This window comes from Apostichopus japonicus, chromosome 20, assembly GCF_037975245.1.
Source record: "Apostichopus japonicus isolate 1M-3 chromosome 20, ASM3797524v1, whole genome shotgun sequence".
In the NCBI taxonomy this organism is placed as follows: domain Eukaryota; kingdom Metazoa; phylum Echinodermata; class Holothuroidea; order Aspidochirotida; family Stichopodidae; genus Apostichopus; species Apostichopus japonicus.
In genome coordinates, this window is record NC_092580.1 from 25,818,905 (window position 1) to 25,827,806 (window position 8,902).

The 8,902-nt window shown below is 37.3% G+C and overlaps 1 pseudogene; it reads right to left on the reverse strand.

Annotated features, from left to right (window-relative positions):
* Window positions 1-6,768: 6,768 nt before the first annotated feature.
* LOC139961360 (uncharacterized) lies at window positions 6,769-7,207 on the reverse strand (annotated as a pseudogene).
* Between the last annotated feature and the right edge of the window lie 1,695 nt (window positions 7,208-8,902).

Consider the following 8,902-nt stretch of genomic DNA (forward strand, 5'->3'; position numbering starts at 1 on the left):
CTGCAAGCAGGAACTCGCGAAGAAGCCTCATTGGCTTATCAAAGCCGGAAGCAGACCGAAGTCAGACCCTTACATTCATATTTAACGTCCATGATTATGAATTGTCAACAACTCTGTAACTGGATGACATACATTAATCTTGGAGTGACTCGAGCCGGAACCTAATGATTGGAAGGTACCGCACTAACCACTGAGCTAACACTCCACAACATCGTAATACCGTAACATCAAAGTACAAAAAATCCAATCTGGAAATAAATTGATCGAGCACTTCAATGTTAAATAACGTTCACTTAGTCCGTGCATTTGGGAAAGGTATGCGATAATATAGTTAAAATACTAAACACATGGCAAGATTATTGATTTAAAGGGAGCGACAACAAAGATTATATGAAGCAAACAAAACAGTGAAATGGAAATAATGGAAGATTCCTTTACTTAGTCGATTCCTTCTATTTGGAAACTGAGAACTTTTCCTTTCTGAATATCGAGTTAATATTTGATATGTGATATATACATTCAAGATATTACCTCTCCGTGATATATATTTTCAAGCTTTGCACAATTCTGCTATTTTCACTTCAACTGACCTGTCGTTTTTGAAGAAGAAAACGAGATGACTCCTTTAATCAAAAGTTCCCATCGATATGGCAATTGTGAGATTCATTTTTTTATATGGTGTTTACAAGATTATCACACAATCTAAGATGATCAACAAAACTATTTACTTGATCCGTTCACTTTCACTATTTTGCCAAGACTTGGTTTTTCCAGATTGAAGTATCTCGGTCGCGAAGTTTCACTCTGACAACTCAAACAATCGTTGTCATCCACTACAAGTTATTAAGTTCTCAACATTACACTGACTGATTGATGAACATCTGCTGGATGCAACATGACCAAAGCAGCCATCGGGCAAAAAGGCAACACTGGGAAAATGTGGTTACATTCCATTTAGGCCGGAATGCAAAGTAAAATATTGAAAACGAATTTATATATATCAACTACTAAAAAAACTTAATTTAAACTGCAAAATAGTTAAAAATCCCAAAATTGTAATGACTTAAACCTTAAATCATGCTCAGCAGAAAATATGACATTCTGGAACTAAAAATTACATAATAAAAACAAACAATATTTAAAATAATGCCAATGTAGATTAGTAGGGTGACGGTGAGGGTGATTGTGAGGATGATTGTGAGGGTGATTGTGATTGCGAGGGTGAGGGTGTGGGTGTGGGTGAGGGTGAAGGTGAGGGTGAGGGTGGGTTAAAGGGTGATTGGGATTGTGACAATTACGGTGAGGGAAAGGGTGATTGGGATTGGGATTGTGATTGTGAGGGTGAGGGTGAGGAAGGGGATGTATGGGGAAGTATATAAAATATACAAACTGTGACAATTATTTGATACTAGTGGAACACTGGTAGCTGTTACTCATCTGTGGAGTTGTATGATGATCTCTCAACGCGTGAAACACTGAGTAACAACTTATACAGTGTTCCACTAGTCTCAACTAATTATCACCTATACTTCGCCCTGTCCACCGGACAAAGAGCACTCTGCGCCAAGATAGACACGCCAATCAAACACACACACACACACACACATATATATATATATATATATATATATATATATATATATATATGTATATCTATATCTATAAATATATATATATATATCTATATATATATATATATGTTGATACTAGTTGAGACTAGTGGAACACTAGTATATATATATATATATATATATATATATATATATATATATATATATATTATTAGAGAAAACCAGAGAAATAAGATATGACTCATAATTGACAAATAAGGAGTAAGTTTTAGAAAATATATTGGAATTTTCGGTCCCCCTGGGACCTTCGTCAGCAATACTTGGCAGTCGAATGAGAAGTACAAAATGTGACACAATGAAAGTATGACGCTAGATAAGTGTAAGTTGCAATGATGGAATTAAAACCAAATAAACCATGACTATACAGGAAGCGGATTAAGGAGCAAAGAACGGATTACATATGCTTGTAGAACTGGTAGTTGTTAAGGGGTCCCAAGTCTTTGTTGAGGCCGGTGATGTGAGACTTAATACGAAAGATCCAATCGATTTCTTTACGTTTACGTTCAGTAGTTGATTTGAAGTTCGAGGCAATTAAAATACATTTTAGGTTTTTTAGAGAATGACCATGAAGATTGAAATGTTCGGACACTGGGAATCCTGCAAAATTATCACGAATAGATTTTTTGTGATTATTAACACGTAAGCGGAATCGGGAGCCTGTTTCACCTACATAATTGCCCTCTTTGCAAAGTACACAATAGAAAATGTAAATATCATTAATAGAATCACAAGAGAGGGAAGGGGGTCTAAGACTAAAGTCAACATTGGGAATCTTGACCACGGTGCCTGGGGTAATATGGGGGCATATTTGGCATCTAGGTTTACCGCAAGGAAAATTGCCTGCGGAGGTGGAAACTGAGCGGGGGAGTCTGGAGGAAGTGAGAAGAAATTTAAGGTTGGGGGGTTGACGAAATGCTAGCATGGGGGGTACCTTAAACGATTCTCCTACAGACTGATCGTCTTGAAATACAGCAAATTCCTGTTTGATGGAGCGAATGAAAGACTTGGGGACTTAAGAATTGTTTTAAAAGGAAACTGCGTAAACTTGAACAACTAACCACACAGGACCCGCTACTTCACCATCTGCAAAGCACTGGCCATCCATACATCACCAGTAAGTTTCCTAAGCCATTATCTCATCGGGCTGAAAAAGTTACCACGGATAACGTCTTAAATCTATCGGACTGTGTTCTTACCAAAGACGAACAAGAGGTTTTACAAAATGGTCTATCTTTCTGTCCCTCCCGCAAACTAGATCCAATTGGTCTATGCTTTGACTTGGATAATTTTGTTCGCCGTATGAGACTTAGAGAGTTTTTCGAAGATAACACTTCCGACCCGATTCCAGACATCAACAGCAAGGACACGCAGCCAACACTACATGTTCCCAACACAAAATCCAGTTGGACACCACCAGAAGGACGCAACAGATTTGTAGACTCATTTGCCTGCAAAGCCAAAACTTACCTCGACAAATTTATTTTAGAGATTGCCAAACGTCCACTCTCCTCTAACGTCAACCGTACTCAGTCCATGGCTATTAAGAAACTTCGGAACAACCCGGATGTCGTTATACGACAAGCGGATAAAGGAGGTGCCACCACTATTATTAACACTACCGACTACATTTTTGAAGCAAAGAAGCAACTTAGTAACTCTGATTTTTACAAGATATTACCGGAAGACCCTTCCAGACTCTTCCAACCCAAAATTGACGAATTATGTCAATCGGTACCACAACACGTAGCAACCAAGATAGCAGAACTTACACCTAAGCATCCGTCGTTGGGTACGTTCTATACTTTACCTAAAGTCCACAAACTACCTAAATTAATAACAGAGGCTCAACAAGCACTACCCGGAGTGACCCCTTCTGACCCTGAGAATATCCGCCGTTCTGACATTTGTAAGCTAGCCAGGAAACTCAAGGTATTCCCTCCTTGCCGACCTATTATTTCAGGAATTGGTACGCTAACTGAGCATCTTTCAGGATACATGGACTCCGTACTCAACCCTCTATTAACCCATATTCCTTCTTATGTACAGGACACTACGCATTTTTTTAAAATTCTTAACACTATTCAGGCGTTACCAATTAATTCCTTACTCGTTACTATGGATGTATCCTCTTTGTACACTAATATCCCTCATGATGAGGGAATTATCGCTTGTCAAAATTTTCTTCGTGAGCATGCCACCAACCCCACTTTAGGTGATGATCTTGGTCCCATTTTACGTTTCATATTAAGTAATAATTATTTCTCTTTTAACGGGAAATATTATCTACAAATCAATGGTACCGCTATGGGCACTAAGATGGCACCTTGTTACGCCAACATATTTATGCACGAATTAGAACAGGAAATGCTATCCACTTCTCCTCTTAAGCCATCACATTATTATAGATATATTGACGATATATTTTTTGTCTGGCCACATGGTGAAGAATCTCTTAAGTCTTTCTTTGATCATGTTAATTCTTTTCATGACAGCATTAAATTTTCTGTCGAAGTTTCCAAACATCAAATTTCATTCCTAGATGTTCTGGTCAAGTTGGATGGCAATTCCTTAACCACTTCGGTCTATTATAAGCCCACTGATATTCATATGTATTTACACTTTAATAGTTTTCACCCACATAATCTCAAGAGTTCTATTGTTTACAGCCAATGCCTTAGACTTAAACGCATTTGCTCCAACCCATGTGATTTTAAACACCAGGTATCCATATTAACTGGTTATTTCTTGAACGTCGAATACCCCCTTCACTTAATTAGACAGGGTATTTCCAGGGCCGACAAGTTGAGCCGTGAGGACTTATTGAAATACAAGTCTAAAAGTCGCATTCCGTTCGTTACCAGTTACAACCCCCTCATCAAATCTTTCATTCGCTCCATCAAACAGGAATTTGCTGTATTTCAAGACGATCAGTCTGTAGGAGAATCGTTTAAGGTACCCCCCATGCTAGCATTTCGTCAACCCCCCAACCTTAAATTTCTTCTCACTTCCTCCAGACTCCCTCGCTCAGTTTCCACCTCCGCAGGCAATTTTCCTTGCGGTAAACCTAGATGCCAAATATGCCCCCATATTACCCCAGGCACCGTGGTCAAGATTCCCAATGTTGACTTTAGTCTTAGACCCCCTTCCCTCTCTTGTGATTCTATTAATGTTATTTACATTTTTTATTGTGTACTTTGCAAAGAGGGCAATTATGTAGGTGAAACAGGCTCCCGATTCCGCTTACGTGTTAATAATCACAAAAAATCTATTCGTGATAATTTTGCAGGATTCCCAGTGTCCGAACATTTCAATCTTCATGGTCATTCTCTAAAAAACCTAAAATGTATTTTAATTGCCTCGAACTTCAAATCAACTACTGAACGTAAACGTAAAGAAATCGATTGGATCTTTCGTATTAAGTCTCACATCACCGGCCTCAACAAAGACTTGGGACCCCTTAACAACTACCAGTTCTACAAGCATATGTAATCCGTTCTTTGCTCCTTAATCCGCTTCCTGTATAGTCATGGTTTATTTGGTTTTAATTCCATCATTGCAACTTACACTTATCTAGCGTCATACTTTCATTGTGTCACATTTTGTACTTCTCATTCGACTGCCAAGTATTGCTGACGAAGGTCCCAGGGGGACCGAAAATTCCAATATATTTTCTAAAACTTACTCCTTATTTGTCAATTATGAGTCATATCTTATTTCTCTGGTTTTCTCTAATAATATTTTCCTTTGGAGTAAACGTGGATTTTCGTTATATTATATATATATATATATATATATATGTATATATATATATATATATATATAGATATAGATATATATATATATAATATATATACATATATATATATATATACATATATATATATATATATATATATGGGGGGTCAATGCTATATGATCAGCCGATAACTTCAACTGTTTTCTGGCAGGTGACACTTAAAGTTAACGCCTAGCTCAGCCTGAATTTAGCACAACCCTAATGTAAGGAGCAGCCTAAAAGTAAGGGGCTAACTGGCTGTTACGCTAGGCTTGTCCTTCAACAGGACCGTGTACTACTCTCGTCACTTTTACACGTTTAGTGCGGACGTTTGTAAAATATCGTAGCATAGAACCCTATTCAATAACTAGTAAGGACTACTAATAGTTTTCATGAGGACTATGCAGCATACAGGAAAATATTAAAAAAGAATGCCAAAGCTTTCCCGATGAGCCCATGGAACTGAGAAAAAAAGCAAAGTGGATGTCCTGTTTAAGTACAATGACAAGAAGGTAAAAGATACGACATGGTTTGCAAGCTTCAGGTAGTTATGGGCTGGGGAGGTAGAGTGAGTGACAAACACTTAGGATAAACTAATAACGATAAACTGATTGCAGAGGACTTTATTTTCGACGACAGGGGTTTTACTGTGTAGGATTCCATAAGTCTGTATAATTACACACTGAAAATACCTGTCTTCACCAAAGGAATGCAGCAGTTAGCTCCACTGTATGTAGAGACTGCCCGCTCGATCTTTGACCTTTTATTCATTACAATTGTTGTATAGTATTAGCCTAAAGTAAGAAACATCTCTGAATAGCAAAGTAGACACAGAGGTGTCACCTACAAAAGGATAGAACCATGGATAAACATTGTTGAATTATGACACCACACTCATGTGTTCAGTTCAGTAAAAAACATTGATACTGTATGTCAACGCCCAGCATCATACAACATATATTGCTCTTAGGGGGAGTTTTCAGTCTCAAGGTATCTAACCTTTCTTCCGTCTCGCTTTCACAATTAGGGACTGGCTTGGGTAATTGATTGTTCTGTCAACCAACCTTTATAAAGTGATTCCTGGCAATCTTTTCTTGTCAATATGGAATACCTAAGGCTGTAATAGCTTTAACAAAGTGTCTTCAAACCAAGTGAAGGTTATGGAAATTCATTAAAAACTTGTGGTTTACCATCCATGCCGAATTCATGAATTGACAATAATTTCAATAAAGGTAAACAGGATTTGTGGAAGTCCTGTTGTGTCGAAGTGTTCCTCTTGGGACGCATCTAAATACCCTCCTTTGTGCCTTGAATGTATGTGTCAAAGATGTCGTCATACACTTTCATCAGTTCCGGGTATGGTCATTTGTTGCAATCTTCCCTGTAAAGTTCACCAAGTGGTTGTGAAAGCCCAAGTTGGAAAGATTTCGGAACAAACTCCACAGCACATTTTGATTTAACATAGAGTATTGCACATCCGGTGCCTGATTCTTCAGAGAGTCGTATAGTGTTTGTGTTTGTGTTTTTGTTTTTTAATTTCATCTATAGTTGACATTGGAATGTCTGTAAATTTTGTTCAGATACGAGACAGAAACACATTTCTCTTGATGCAAATATTCTCTTTCGAGGTGGAATGTTGATTTATTGTCTTGACCTTCCTTAAATTATGCCTTTCCTCCAGATGCTTCCGACCACACACATGGTAAGGAAGTACTTGATACTCTTTCAGAAGTTTAATGTGGGATTAAATGGCAAATAGAGTAGCAGCAATGTGGCTGCAGGTTTCATCCAAACCTGCCATGTACGTGGAGTTTGCTATCCATTATGTATCATATACACATATAGCTAGGCTTAGTGGCTATTTAACCTTGTATGTTTTTAAGTCTAACTAGTCCTTGAACAGACCTAGGCTAATAGCGATCAAAAATCTTTGGTATCTGCCACAGCTGCTCATCCTTTACCCATCCTGCAACACAATGTCGGCGTTTTTAAGAGGCGGTTGTATACATCATGGTAGGCTAGATCAGGTACTTTGTTAACGTTACAGTTTTAAAGGAATTTGAACAGGTTACGTGGTAGATTATATGGACCTTGCACACCAACGAACATAAAACAAATGGAACTGGCGGTTATTATAGTGTATATATGGGTACAGCACAGATGAATTGCCGTTCAATATGTCGTCGTAAACAAAAATAGTCACGTGCCATTACGTCACTGCACATAATTTATATGCACGTATACCTACTCTCGTTTCGATTTTGTGTGCTGCATAGCGCTCGTTATCGTTGTTCACGCGCTTTCGAATACGTGCCAGAGCAGTTTATGGCTCTTATACGGGTTTATAAACGGTGCCCTCTGTTACTTCTATTTTTTATGAAACAAACTTGATTAGGGAAGACAACGTTTGTTTCGTGGATGTCGTTTGATTCTCGGGGTAACAGTTTCGATAAATTGTTGGTTAATAAGGTTGTTTAAATTACATTTGATAATCAATTTGTATAAATTACAGTTTGTTTCCTTGCTGGAATTTCATTCAAAGGAAAATGACTGTGACATTTACAAATGATAAGATTAACACAGGAAAAACGGAGGAGAAAACAATTTTCTAAATATGCTTGATTCGACCTATTGCTTACTTTATTATAATGTTATTTCAATTTTTTGTTGTTCCGGCATGTCATATATTGTGTTGAAAATAGTTTAAGGTTCCGAGTCATAAATGTTGGTAGCTTTTTCATTTAAATAAGAATGTTTTCTTTCTTATTTAAAGTAGTTGCCATAGGAAATTTATTTTCAATAATCTACTTGCTTTTCAAACCTTATTTAATTTGTGAGAATATAAACTAATTTTCGCAGTGTTAGTTATTTTTATTTTGGCCCCGTTAGCTGCCCATAGAGTACAGTCCTCAATCTATCACAGGATCATTATCCACCTATCTACTAACCTAGTGGCACTGACTTCATATGTGTAAACACTTGTTGGATATATTATATTAAAGTAGGTAAATTGAACACAGAAGAGAAGATATGAAATAAAATGTTGTTGGAATAGACTCTGTATTGAATATGAATATACTGTAACCTGTATCTTAGTTCATTGCATTCAAGACCTATAAAAAAGGAATATCTACAATACCATATATGTACATAGTATTCACCTTGCCTGAGTTCAAGGAGTAGCTGTTAAGGCTAGCTTGGGAATGTAGCCTCGGGCAGTTCTAAACAGTGGTGTTTGTAGAATGCAGGTGTGCTGAATATGTTGCAATGTGGATTATGTGTCACAATTTAAGAGGTGTTCACACAATTACCTAGATTAGCCAACATTTTTTACGTTTATTTGGTATATCACTTCACGTATAAATACAACAAATTCAACATAAAATAAATTGTAATGACAGAAATTATATATACATGAGGCGAAGGAATTACACAGAAACCCGGTATGTGCTTGAAGATGTGCACTCCCGTATGCAATACACAACAATATCGAAAA